At 36.3% G+C, this 14,928-nt stretch overlaps 1 pseudogene; it reads left to right on the top strand.

The window, feature by feature from the left end:
• LOC116104792 overlaps positions 1-13,009 on the top strand; it is a 26,999-nt pseudogene extending 13,990 nt beyond the window's left edge.
• The last annotated feature ends 1,919 nt before the right edge of the window (positions 13,010-14,928 follow it).

Below are 14,928 nucleotides of genomic sequence, written 5' to 3'. Positions count from 1 at the left end.
TTGTTTTTTGGAGGGGAAACTGGGAATGGAGAAATTTACATGTAAATAAAGAAAATAAAAAAAAACCCAACAGTATTAAATGTAAAAATAGAATGAAAAATAAGACACAAGAATATATGTTTTTAAATCAAATGTGGTTTTCAAGAAACATAGTGTTTTAAGAAACATAGTGCAAATGGTGGAGATCAGAACATAAGATAGGGAGATATACATAAAAGTTAGATTAATTGTTGATGTGGGATAAGAAATAAAAATATATAAAATATAATAAAGGAAGTTTCTGCTGAATGTGTAAGAACTGGAAAGGAATGATATGGGAGAGAAAAGAAAAAAGAGGGTTGAGTCGCTGGAACAAGTTCTTTCTGGTTTCAAAAGTCAGCTATATGCATGAGAGGGGGTCAGTCGAACTGGTGATTCTTGTTATTTTTGCAGCTTGTACTCTTGCTGAGTCTCTGTCAGAAAAAGCTTCTGATGATCACCATGGCTGTCTGTATTGGTAAGGGTCTTTGCTAACTACTTTCACTGTGTAGTCAGTGGACTAGACAGAGTCACTCACCCTTCAGAGACTTCTAAACCATAGCCCTGGAAGTGGTTATGTTAGTTGAGGAGTCCCCCCAGTGTTCTGGGAATGTGACACAACCATCACAAGACTAAGATATAGGCAGAACATAGCCCTCTACAGTATGAAGGCATCTTGAGTATTAACTATCATTCTACAAAGACAGTATAAATGCCATGAACATCTCTGGAACTTTAGAGTTCCCTGGTTCAGAAGCTATGAAAGCCAGACAGATGGCTCTAGAATCTTAAGCTCAGCACTATCAAAATCTATGGCAAGTCTCAGATGATAAGGCCATCGATGATACAGCTAATTCTCCCGATGCCATTTCCACCACGCGTAACTATCATGACACCTGTAACGTTTGTCCAGGCCATGTCCTGATCCTCACTGCTGCCTTTCTAAACCATCCTTTAGCTAGAGGCTATGTCAGGGTCAGCAGGCACATGACCTACAGATGTTCCTTAATCTCAGACCCCTAGGATAGCTCAGTTTTATCTCCAGGTGTTACCCAGCCACTGCTGCTCAGGACACTTGCAACATTTGTCCAAGCCATGGCCTTCTCTTCTCATGCTTACCTTTCTGAACCTCCTTTTATGCAAGGTCTGTGTCAGGGCAAACTGAGGTATCCGTGATCTCAGACCCCGAGGTAGCTTGGTTTTGTCAATGGATTCCCTCCAAAATGGTACCCAGCCACTTCCCCCTATGTCCCCTACTGTAAAAAAAGTAGAATTTTCTCTATTGAAGACCAGTCCTTCAGAGGAATTATTGTCTCATCAAAACCTTCAGTTAAATTTGAGGTTGTGAGGGCTGTTTGCTGTGCCAAGGGTGAGAATGAAGTCTTTCCCCTCTGCCTTATCTATTGAAAGCTGCTTCTGGGTCTCCACTGTCTGGCAATGAATTCCAGGTCAAAGCAAGGCTTCAGCCACTTCTTTGCTTTGCTTCCCCCCCCCCAACCCCCGTCTTTGTTTCTGTCCTTCTCTGGTGTCTTCTCACCTTTTTTGTGGATTTCTGAAGCTTTGATGTTATTTCTCACTCTGAGACAGACTGTTGCTTCCTTGCCCTACCTCTCCTGTTTGCCATCCCTCACATAGGCGGCCATTAGCTTGCCACCTTCAGAGGCTTTTTATTCTTCCGATACATTTATGTCATAGTTTTTATTAACTTTCAAGTCTCCATCTAAAGACATAGACTGACTACTATCACCTGTGTTAGTATGGAACAGCCATCATACCATACTTCAGTCTTTGCAGTATTTTCCCTTGAGAATGAGAGGGAAGGAAAGATGGAGTCAGGGCAAGCTGAACTGAAACTCTAGTCTGTCTTTGTCTTTTACTCGTATTTTTCTTCCTTAGGATGTTACACTATACACGTGGCCAGAATACAGGTTTTGGCCACACAGCCTGTGTTTCTAAAAAAAAGTATTCAATTTCCTTGCCTTCTAGGTCACAGAATCTCTAAATTTAGTTTATAGCTCTCACTAAAAAGATGCCCTTTTGATATATACTATAAATGTTTTCTCAAGCCGAATCTGTTTTTAATTTTTATATGTGCAGACTATGTATCACGCTTTCTTAGGAAATGTTTCATAAATATTTAGAAGTTAAGTCCAGCCTGGGTGGCTTGGCTACTGTTGTTTAGAAAATTCTTTTGCTTGTTTAATGATACAAGCCAGTGGGTCTTCCTCAAGATTTCAATTTTGAATAATTGGTCTACTACATTCTCCTTTCCCAAGTCATTCAGTACCTCAGAAAGTTGCTATTTATTCCTACCTACATTCAGCAAGGATTTATGGAGGCATTCAGCACATTCAGTAACTGTGATAGTCACTTCTGGGGATGGAAAGCCTAACTCATCATTCCTGAATAGAAAGCATTTTTCAGTCTGTTCTCTATTACCCACACTAATGGATAGAAGCACTGGACCAGATAATTTGAGACACTGAATGGGTCCAGATCTGTTTTATATTTAACTTTGGAATATGCTTGAGTATTTATATTTGAGCGCATGCATGATTGATGTTCAGCCACTCAATCTAGGTGGTGAAAGCAAACATGTAGAGAGTTTTGCGAAGTGGGCAGAATACCTGGCCTCAGACTGGCTCCCTCTCCACAGCATCCTAGCCCTTTTCACCACCATTCACGTTTGAAAACAAAACAACAACAACAAAAAAAGCATCACTTAACATGCTGATGAGGAAGAAGAGAGAAGAGCAGAATTTCCTGACCTCTAAGCTTCTGGCTCAGACCTTTCCTGGGACCTAGAGGCAAGTAAGCTTTCTGGTTGAGGCCGTTTCTCTTCTAGTTACTGCTTAAAGAGAAAGGTTGAATTAGTTGTGGGAGATGATCATGCTGCTGAGAGCCTGCCTGTACACTGTCTGAAAGGTCCATGCAGAATCTCCTGTGCCATAGTCAGTTTCCCCTTGGTGAGTATTTCTCTTCCTGTGTTTCTTAGGGTAGATGCTTGTTTTCTTTCTTGCTTAGCCTATTGTAATAGATTAACTATGGTTGTAGGAATTTCACAGTCTTGGCTGAGGCGAGGCTAGTGAAAGAAAACAACTCAGATTTGAAAGAATATAGCTGCATGAAATCAAACAAACAGGAACCCTGAAAATCAGTATGATATAGATTACACCACATGATGCCCGTAAACTCTTTGTCAGCAAAGAAATAAGGCTTTCCTTTACATATTGTATAAGTGTACATATTACAGGTACATGCCAGACATACATCTATGGTTATTTTGCTAATGATAATCTTTGCGCTTTGACTACAGCAAAATTATGTTAATAATCCTAATGTTTCAATAAAAACATTGTGCTCAAGTGCCAACATATCTACTAAGTTCTACTAAAAAGTCAGTTTTATTATGATACTATGGACAAGTTCACATGCAACATTTTAAAGGATTATTTTATGACTAGATAATAAGATATTCTATTTAAAAAAGTAAAACCTCTTTGTTCATTATTATTCTTTAGCTGCATTAGCCTCATTTTTTTGGTCTTGACTAAGTCACTGGTATAAATCTGCTAACAATTAAAATGTTACAACTTTATTTATTACATGGGAAAGCTAGCAACCAAAGAAACGGTCTGTGTTTAATTCATAAGTCACAATTCACTTTACTCCTTTGCAAGGCAGTGCGCTTCAGTAACTTCCCAGTTAAACTTTGCCCAAGGAGATGCAGAGATGAACTCATTGCTTTTAACCATAGACCCCTCACCCCCCCAAAAATAGAAAATTCTTGTGTGCAATTTGAGTTCTATTTCTTAATTTGATTTGGTTCCCATAGCTCAGCCTCTTTAATTCTTCATCTCAACTACATCATTCTATCCTGACAAGACTGTTTTAATTATTAGAAATTATATCATGAATTTAATATATAAATTATGGTTTATTATATAAATTATGGTTTACACATAGTTACAACTTAAACTATTTAAAGTTAAAGAGCATTAAATCTTAGCTCATATACCAGAGAAGAGTCTAATGATCACTTGTTTTCACCATTAGACAAGTCAAAGCTGGATCTTACTGAGCTAAAATGACATATTTTAAAAATGGATGGAAGGACACACGGAGTAAACACCCTGCATTATTGATGTGGCTGGTGGTTGTAAGTTAGGCATAACTGACCGGCAACACCAAGGAACTAACATCATCTTCATTATCAGCATAACAAATAGTTGCTGCATATATGGAGAGACACATTTCCCCTAAGGAAAATCATCACAGTTATTAATGAACAATAAGCTCCAAGAAATAGCTACTTTTTAATGAAGGGTAAAATGTAGATTCCAAATGCTGCCTTTCTCCTTTAAAAATGTGTTGAGATTTAAACTAGAATGAAGAGAAAGGTCACTTCTAGGAAGTGGATAAAGGTTCAATTCCTCAAATCCTTTCAAGCAAATGAAAGAAACTGTACTTCACTACATTAAAGTCTTAGATTTTAATCAACTTTGGATTTAAAGACATATTCTTTACCAACACAAAGGATGATTAGCAGAATCATCAATGACATATTAATGAGTAATGAAGTTAACTATTATATGATGATTTCTGAAACTGTAGTTTTCACCTCAGTGAGATTAGGGTCTAAGACAATTAGTGAAAAATTTAGTCTTTGTTCTGTGCATCTAATAGACTGCAAACAAATCTGACTCAGAAAGAAAATTAATCAGAGGAAATTAGAGTAATTCTAGGTATTGTTATTTAAAGCATTTGAAATCTAATTACTGAGGGGTTCTCATTACTATGAATGATGGGGAAAGTATAGAGAAAAGATATTTCAAAATATGGTAATATAAGGTGTTCTAATTATTGGAAGGTTTATAAAGTAAGCATGTCTGAATCATAAATATCAAACTAAGTGGTAATTATGCTGCATATTCTCTATTTTACTTATCACTATATTGCCAGCCTGACTGTTGCAGGATATTTGATCACACTGTGAACCCGAGACTGTGTTGTTTACTGGAAAAATCTGTTTCTAGTTGTTATGTGGCACAGCCTTAGCATACACCTTTAATCCCAAACAATGAAGGTAAAGTTAGTTTTTAGAAGGAAATACCTATATTTGAAAGTGATGTGGCAGACTAAGTGATGAATCAGAGAATGATGTGACAGAATCAGGTTTGCCCAACTCTCATGAGAACAGAGAGACAAGAAAGACTACTTAAGAGAGAATAGTGTGGAGAGAGAGGAGGAGAAAGGAGAGAACACTTTATCAGTCACAGCTGTACAGAGACAGGTGACAGAGAATGAACCTGCTAGACACAGGTGAAGAATGAGTGAAAACATGTGAAGGAGCCAGAAGATTAGAACATATTGCCAAAGTTAGGATGATGCCAAGCAGAGCAATCCAGGAGAAGCCAAGAGAAGCCAGATTGAATCAGTCAGCATGAAAAGGAGTTGGACACAGCACAGCTAGATTTATTTAACCAGTGGCATTTAGAAAGAGCTAGAAATGATGCTCTTATTCAGTAAGAAGTCCCAGGGGCTGAAAACATTGTAGGCCTAGGTAAGATTGTATGAAGACTAGATCTTTCCAGGGCTAGGCCTAGGTTAGCAAACAGAGGCAGTAGTTACTTCCAGAAAACAAAAGATACTTTTACATTTGATCCATTATTGGCTTCTTTTTTTCTTTTTTGTTAATTTTATATCATTATTTTTTTACCTTTTCCTAGTTTTGTTTATTATTATTTATGTATATACTTATTTTTATTGGATATTTTATTTATTTACATTTCAAATCTTATCCCCTTTCCCAGTTTCCCCTCCAGAAACTCCCTATCCTATCCCTCCTCTCCCTGCTTCTATGAGGGTGCTCCTCTATTCACCCACCCACTCCTGGCTCCCCTCCTTGGAATTCCCCTATACTGGGGAATCAAGCCTTCATAGGACCAAGAGCCTCTCTTCTCACTGATGCCCAAAAAGGCCATTCTCTGCTACATATGCAGCTGGATGCATGGATTGGTCCATGTATACCCTTTGGTTGGTGGTTTACTCCCTGGGAGCTTTGGGAGGTCTGGTTGGTTGATATTGTTGTTCTTCCTATAGGGTTGCAAACTCACTCAGCTCCTTCAACCCTTTCTCTAACTCTTCCATTGGGGTTCCCATGCTCAGTCCAATGTTTGATTGTGAGCATCTGCCTCTATATTTGTCAGGCTCTGTCAGAGCCTCTCAGGAGACAGTTATATCAGGCTCCTGTCAGCAAGCACTTCTTGGCATCTGCAATAGTGTCTGGGTTTGGTGTCTGTATATGGGATGGATCCCCAGGTAGAGCAGTCTCTGGATGGCATTTCCTTTAGTCTCTGCTCCACACTTTGTTTAAAAGCAGGTATAATGCTCATGTTAATGGAGCCTAGGTATTTGTGTATGCTAGATAAGCTCTATCAATAAGTTACCCACACTGATTATTGGTTTTTAATATACAATTTATTAAATAAAGAAATCACTCCCTGAGACAGAATGCAAGATAAACTGAAACTCTTAAAGTTCAGGAAACTTCGATTGGGTAAGAACGTTTTCTATGGAAGCATAAGAACTTGAGTTCATATACCTAGCACCTACAGATAAAGGACAAGCATGGTTATATTTGCCTATTGCCACAGCATATGGGGGAGAAGTAGACATACCTTGTGACTGTGCTAGTCAGCTAGCCCACAAGTCTAGCCAAAGAAGGAATCTTTAATTTTCTGAGTGACTTTGTCTAGTAGCACTAAGGTAGAGAGAGACACAAAAGACATAGGCAGTCCTCCTCGGTCCTCTGAATATGTATACACGGGAACCTGGATTCATAATAGAACTTGACAAATTGAAGTGAAGTGAGTGAAAAATATGTTTAGGATATATCCTCAAACAAAGACTAGGGAAATGTAGTAAATTCCAATGAAATAAAAACTAATTCTTACAGCGCTCATCCTTAAACTGGCTATACTAAACCCCCTACTAAAAGGCTCGGGAAACATCACCGAAGAGAAAAGAGTAAAAGAAAAAGTCAATGGGTGGGTAAGAATGCAGAAGGATACAGAGGACTACTCTGAAATACTAGCTGCGAGGCATTAAATGGCTAGAACAATCATGAAACCACAGCAACTATAGTTATTTCACAAGACCTACACAAGAACAAGCCAGTCAATATCCCAAGAAAAGTGGAGCTGAGTGGATAACTTTCAGGCCCCACCCAATAATGAGGAGCTGTTGACAGAGGAGTGTTGCTGAAGGAGGACAAACATGGTTTAGTGAGGCTATATTCACTGTTGAGGTTCCCATGGTTCAGTGAATGCACCGATATCAATGTACATACAGGGAGCAATAACTAAACATTGTTAAAAAAAAAACATAAAGCTAGGAGGGGGTATTATATGAGATAATCATTAGAGAGGAAAGAATGCATAGTGTAATAATTGTATTTCATTGTATATGTGCATGAAATTCTCAAAAATAAAAAAATTTCAAATACTTTAATCCACAAGCAACATCCTTGTTCTGTAAATTATGAGGGCAGTGGTTATTCTTTCAAATGACATAAGAAAGGAAAGGAATTAACATTTATATATCATCTAATGTACTGTACTATCTTCTCTAATGATATTAATTCTCAGTTGTTTTATATTTAGTCAGGCCCCAGAAGTTGAACCATTTGCTCAAGATGACATAGTAAGTAGTGAGTCACAAATAAAATCTCAGGAATATGAATCCAAACTCAAGTCCATTCTGCCATGAAATCACAAGGAAAAGATTAGAGTTTAAAATAATTACTGAAAAATGATTCCTTTCTCTAAAACTAATTTGAATTATAATTATCATTGATAAAAAGTTTCAAAGTATAATAAATGAATCTTGTACAAATTAACCAAGACCAGGGAAAGTGGAATTTGAGAGAATGTATTGTTATTAAATTTAAATATAATTATTATTTTAATTTTAAACACTTATTTAAATATAATTATCTTATACACGTATTGATTACTGAATGTACATTGAATATTCCCTGTGTGCTATATACTGTGGTAGTAATGGGTGTACAATTGTGAATGATACCAATTGTGTCCTTAAGAAATAATAATTCAGAACTTTTTGCATTTTCAAATTAGGTTTAAAGGGAAATGTGTTACTATGGGAATCCTCACAAGACATGTCAGTAGATTGAGGAGGATGGTATACTTCTGAAGAAAGGAGATATTTCTATAAGTCATGCAGGGGTGCTGATCTGATTACTTTATCATCACATTGGGAAACTAATGATTTATTTTAATTTCTTTCTGCTAACAGACTCTCTCAAATACCCTCCCTTATCATCCCTCATTTGCTTTCTCATTCTTTAGCTTCTCTTCTCAGTGACTATGAAACCTTTCATGACTACTTTCTGACATCATTTCTACTGTCTCCTTCAGACCAGTGTTAGAATTTCCTCATAAATATACATAGATGATTCAAATGCTAACAACAAATAAAAGATCACATACATATATGTGTCAGAAAGGGTAGAAAGGGGGTCATCATGAACATTCTAATTAAGAAATTATTTAACTTGTTTCAAAAATTATTTTTTATATACTAACACATTATGATTTGTATGAACATATGTCATTATTCCTAATTAGTCCCTAAATGAACCCCTTTATCTACAGGGTCATCTTTTAATTTCCTAATCAGTATAGAAATTAAAGAAAAACAGGAACATACACGAGGACCCACTATCTCACACTGGTCATGAAAAGTGTCTTCCTGGAAGGTGTTTCTTGGCTGAGGAATACCTGACCACATTTCACTACAGATGTGTCCAAAGGAGCATAGCAGACAAGGTCGAGTCCATATATTACATTTCACTCAGCTCACCAATGCAGTTCTTTCTGGTTTTTTTCAGGTCACTCTGATCTAGGGCCTGCTTCTGTTTTCCCTGTCTACTCTAGAAACATATTGTGTACAAGCACAGGACCAAGAATTGAGGAAATGTAGGTATTTAACATAGATCCACACATAGGACTAAAATAAAGAAAATATTTGGCATCCATTACCATTAAATTCTAACTGTTTAACTCTACCATAGGCACATAGTTTCTTATTTGTTACACAAATGTCTAATGCTGTGCATAAAGTGGACCCTCCATGTGAAGTATTACAATATTTCCACATAAATCTTTACAAAGATGAAGGAGAAAGTAGGTGATAAAGTGTGGTTCTATAAAAAGCAAATATTTTATTTTATTTCCTCAGGTATTTAGGCCCATAAACTGTTTGAAAACAATCCATTTCTTGGAACAGAGTTAGACAAAATCCAAGTATATAATTGTGCAAGCATGTTAAAACTTCAATTCAAATTTTTCAGCGTTGCATTTATTTGAATAAGCATTCACCCTTTTAGAGCAGAGGAACCTCATCTTTCTCTTAATCATGTTTTATTTTACTGGAAAGGACAAATTCTAGACCACTTATCCTACTAGCCCTGATTCCACTGAGAAAAGAAAAATTCAGAATTATGAGAATAATGGAGCTCCTTTTGACATGAGAGAAAATTACCCTTAATGGAATATAATAATCTCTCTAAACATTACACATTAAGCATTTGGGGCAGAAATGTACATTAATATATTGTAACATTAGCAGAGTTAGTGATAGGCTCCTAGGACCTTCAAGATTCTTCTGGACCTCAAAGGACCACTGACCTTGTGTTAAGGACACAATTGCTGAAAATGCTGTTCTCTGCTGATTTGTCATTGACTCTCTTTTTTTGGCTGGAATTTTCAACTATACCACCAACTCCATCTTTCGATTACCTCTAACAGAAAGGAACAAATTAAGAAATTTTACATTCTGATCATAGAATTGCATTTTAGATATTAAGAGTTAGAGACCTTTAATGTAACTGGTAAAGCAGAATCAATATATAAGTAATTATATTTTATTTCAAGGGTAAGTTTTACATAGGAGTATTTATTCAAATGAGAACTTGCTTCCTATTTAAGAGAAACTCTTAAATTCTCATCCTCTACTCTTAGTCTCTCCCATCATACAGACTTAATTTTGTTGTCCCCTCTCTCTCTCACTCTCTCCCTATCTTTCTCTCTCCCCCTCTCTCTCTCCCTCTCTTTCTTCCTCCCTCCCTCCCTATTTATCATCTATCTATATCTCTTTTCTAAGCAAAAACTGTCTGATTCTTCTCTGATAATATATATTAATTTATCTAAAATATTTATTTTATGTGTATGAGTATGTGCCTGTGTATATGAATGTGCACTGTATACATAAAAATGTCCACAGAGGAAAGAAGAGTTATAGGATTCTCTGAAATTAGAGTTACAGAAGGTAGTGAACAAGTATGTGGGGTCTGGCAACCATACCTGGGTCCTCTGCAAGAGCACCAAATGTTCTTAACAACTGAACCATCTCTCTAAACCTTTATTTCATTTTAATTAATTAATTTTTGTACATATATATGTGTACAGAGATATGTTTTTGTGCAAATATGTTTACCTGGAGTTGTGAATGCATGGACATGTGCATTCATATTTAACCAAGGGCTCAAGTTTGAGTTATTTTTATGATTTCTCTCTAGATTTTTTTAAGCAGTCTCTTATTGGATTGAAGATAATGGATTGTTTAGACTGTGTGGTCAGTGAGCTTGGTGGAAACACTTGTCCATGCCTTAAGCTACTCAGGAGATTACAGATCACACTATACAAGTGTTTACATGGCTAAAACTCAAGTACTAATGTTTGTGCAACAGGCACTTTATTGATTAACTAAGCCATATCCCCAGACTTGGTTTAGTAAAATAATAATAAATGAAAATTGTGAGATAGATGTTCATCTAAGTTGGTGAAAGAGAGAATGAAATGACCGATGCTAATAAGAAACGCCCAGATACATGAGAGAAATATCATAAACAAAAGGAACAAGTAAAACTTTAGTGTGACATGTTTTCTTGAAAGAACTGAGACTATAATGCTTGCTGTGAAAATGTTGTCTGTCTTGAACTTGAATAGACATAGAGGAATGATTTGAAATTATGCTTTTTCCCTATAAAATGGAAATAATGATTCTTTGTCAAGAGTTGTTTTCAGTTAAAAAATGAATAGGAGATATCAAGAATCTTCCACATGCCATGATAAATTAAACTCAATTGTCTTAAACAATGATGAAAAATTGCTGTCTCAGAACTTTAGCAGAGACATGATCAAGCAGTGATAATCAATATTACTCAAGACAGATTTCCTCCATCTCTTCTATCATCTACAGTATTTCTTCAATCCAAAGCAAGCCTTAGCTTTAATAGGAAACTCTTTTGAAGGTAGTAAGATGGAAGACAATGTGTAGCTGTAAGGAAACAGTTATATAATTATACCGAGCAGAAAGAGAGCTTGTTTGTTTGTATCTTTCATCAGAATTCTTGGAAAAATAACTCAACTCCTTTCCAAAAAGTGAATATAAAATTTTTCTACAATTTGCATTAGTCAAAATTGTGTCCCATTGGTGGTAAGGGAAGGCGGTAGACAACTTCTACAACATAGACTTGCTTCATAGAAAAGGGAATATATTTAGCTGCAGTTCATTTAAAATAAAAGAAGGAAAGTTCCTGAGCAGTCCAGTAGTCAAATATGTAGTAGCAGGAGGTTTGATTTGGCAGAAGATGGTGAAGATTGCCACCTCTGTGAACTCCTTCAGAAAAGGGAATGTTTAGTGTCTAGGGTCGCTCAGGGCAACTGGTCTACCTAAAATAAATAGGATGCTCAACTTATCTATTTATGGGTAAGGAGTACAATTTCTTTAAAGTCATTTTTTCTTTTTATGATTGCTTAATCTCTTCCTCTTTAAGTTCTTTCTCCTGGCACATATAACACAGACCCAAAAGTAGAACACAAACCAAAAATTGGTAATACTCACAACATGGTTTTTCTAAATCCTTGGAATTTTTTCACATCATTTGTATTGTTTTTTATTCTGTTGAATGGAATTTAAGAAACATATACATTTTCATAAAAATGCCTATGAATATTTTTTGTATATTTTAAACATATAGTGAATACATAATGTCTCATTTTCTTGTGTTTGGATGAAAATAAAATTCTGAATAAAAACTCAGCTATGATTTTTTCATTATTTTAACACTGGTGTTTCTAGATTTCTAGCCATTCTTCAATACACTAAAGAGTATTTGTCAGTCTTCTGATACCAAATGGCTGAAACACTTCTCATGGCAAAGTAATCCTAATTGCAATGGTAAAAAGAATTAGATATGTTAGGCCAAGGAACCCAGGCATTAAACTCAAGACCCCATGCATGTTAGGCAAGTCTAATACCACTGAGATTGTACCCATCTCCAAATACCCCTTTGTTCAGTGAAGACTCTGAACTTTTCATTCATTTCTGTATAAGTAATCAAAGTGAATTTCTGTTGCTATCACACATGTATGTCATATACAATGTATGCATATACATAAATATACTTACACACACATAAGTATGTCTGTATAAACTGTGATGGGTACTATAAATGATTGCTTGAGATTCTAGAGTCTTCTCTTTGAAAACCTAGCTCTTTAAGTGACATGCCTGATTATAGAAAGTGATCTTCCTATTCTATACCTCATTCCCCTACTCTGGCCTAAATGTGACTATAAAAGTTCACTAGTGAAATGTCCTGTAATGGTATTGGACTGGGAAAATTGACACTGCTACAGGACAAGTTTGTGCAACTGAAAGGCAGTGATAAAAAAGGCAGTCATATTAGAAGAGCTGCAATAGGCCTAAGTCGAGTGTGCTACTCAGGCATTGGATAAGTACAACATCGAAAATGATACTGCAGTCCATAACAAGTTTGACAAGTGCCACCTGGCATTACATTGTAGAATTCAGCATCAGTAGTTATGTAACACATAAAACTAAATACTTCATCTACTTCTAGCTAAGTCAGGGAGCCATTATTTTGTTCAAATACAGCTAAAAGCATAGACTGTGCAAATACCCAGAGATCCATCCTAAAACAAAGACTGCATCCTAACTTTCAGATACTAGAAGCTGAATCTTTAGCCCTGCTAAGGGGAACACCTCATTTTGAATCTGTTATGATTTGTACAGGGCATCATCCTCCTTAGAAGCTTATGATTATAAAGTGATTACTAAAATAGCTTATATTTCTATTTAGTAAAAAATTAATATCATACATACCATGAATATATTACCTATAAATTTCATTGAGTTTCATCTAACATAAAATAAAGACATTCAATTTAAAGAGTCTCCAAAATGCAGGAAATTGCATTGATTTTATTTTTTCTTTAATTGACTAAATAAACTTTATAACCAAGCAAATTACATGGTTAAAAGCATTCATATAATACTTGATTGCTATATCCTTATAGACATCAGATTGGCCCCTAATGATTTTGACAATCTGTCAAAAAGGAAAGAAAACAGTCATTAGAATGTTACATTCATTTTAAAATTTAGATTAGAATAATTTTGATGCTATAGAAGTAAGTGATTCAGTCCCAGAAGACAGTGTGCATGTATAATTTCAAATAATAGGCTATACTGACTGCCTTTGTGTGACTGCCTAATTAGTGTGGGAAGTACAATACAACAACTGGGTTTGTGAGGATAATTTTAAGTGACTGTAGAAATTGCAAAACATCATAAAATGATAAGATAGGAGATATTTTGGAATTGGGACAGCTGCTAGAGATGTGCAAGGAAATGTGAAGTGGGTATCACAAATTTACCAGATTTTACATATTCAATTAGACACACAAATGTATTTTTGCAAGTTACACATCTGTCCATGATTTTTCAAACAGATACATTTGACAACAACACATCATGTACTAAGAACACATGAATTCCCTAATCAATTTGTCCTCTAAAACTTCATTGTAGATTATATATATGTAAATATATATGTAAAAATATATGTGTGTGTATATATGTATATATATGATCCATGAGATGCATGAATATATATGTTCATATATACATATATGGATAAGAATTGCATGTCTGAAATAAAGTCCATGAGCCTCTGAACAAAGAGATAGAATTCACAGAGCACATGAAGTTCAAGAAGAAGGAAGACCAAAGTGTGCATCTTTCATTTCTTCTTAGCAGGGGTAACAAAACATTCACTGGAGCAAATACAGAGACAAAGTGGAACAGAGACTGAAGGAAAGGCCATCCAGAGACTGCCCCACCTGGGACCTGGGGATCCATTCCACATACAATCATCAAATAAAGACACTATTGTGGATGCCAAGAAGTGCATGCTGACAGGAGCCTGATATGGCTGTCTCTTAAGAGGCTCTGCCAGAGCCTGAGAAATACAGAGGTGGATACTCACAGCCAACCATTGGACTGAGCACAGGGTCCCCAATGGAGGAGCTAGAGGAAGGACTGAAGCAGCTGAAGGAGTTTGCAGCCCCATAGGAAGAACAACATTATCAACCGACCAGAGCTCCCAGGGTCTAAACAACCAACCAAGGAGTATACATGGAAGGACTCCCACAGTACATGTAGCAGAGGATGGCCTTGTTGGGCATCAGTTGGAGAAGAAGCCCTTTGTCCTGTGAAGGCTCAAAGCCTCAGTGTAGGGGCATCCGAGGGCAAAAAGGAGGGAGTGGTTGGGTGGGTAGGTGTACACCCTCATAGAAGCAGAAGGTGGGGGATCTGATAGAGGCTTTCTGGGGAGAAATCGGGAAAGGAGATAACATTTGAAATGTAAATAAATAAAGTATCTAATAAAAAAAAAAACAAAAGAATTATCCACTGTTGCTTTACCCATGTGATGACCTGTGTTGAAATGCAATTTGCTGCTCAAAATGGAGGTTACCTTGAGGCTCCCTATTCCTCTCTCCCACAGTTCATTTTCTA

Source organism: Mastomys coucha, unplaced genomic scaffold (assembly GCF_008632895.1).
Source record: "Mastomys coucha isolate ucsf_1 unplaced genomic scaffold, UCSF_Mcou_1 pScaffold22, whole genome shotgun sequence".
In the NCBI taxonomy this organism is placed as follows: domain Eukaryota; kingdom Metazoa; phylum Chordata; class Mammalia; order Rodentia; family Muridae; genus Mastomys; species Mastomys coucha.
Note: the sequence above shows the minus strand (reverse complement) of the source record. Positions and strands in the feature narration are given on the sequence as shown.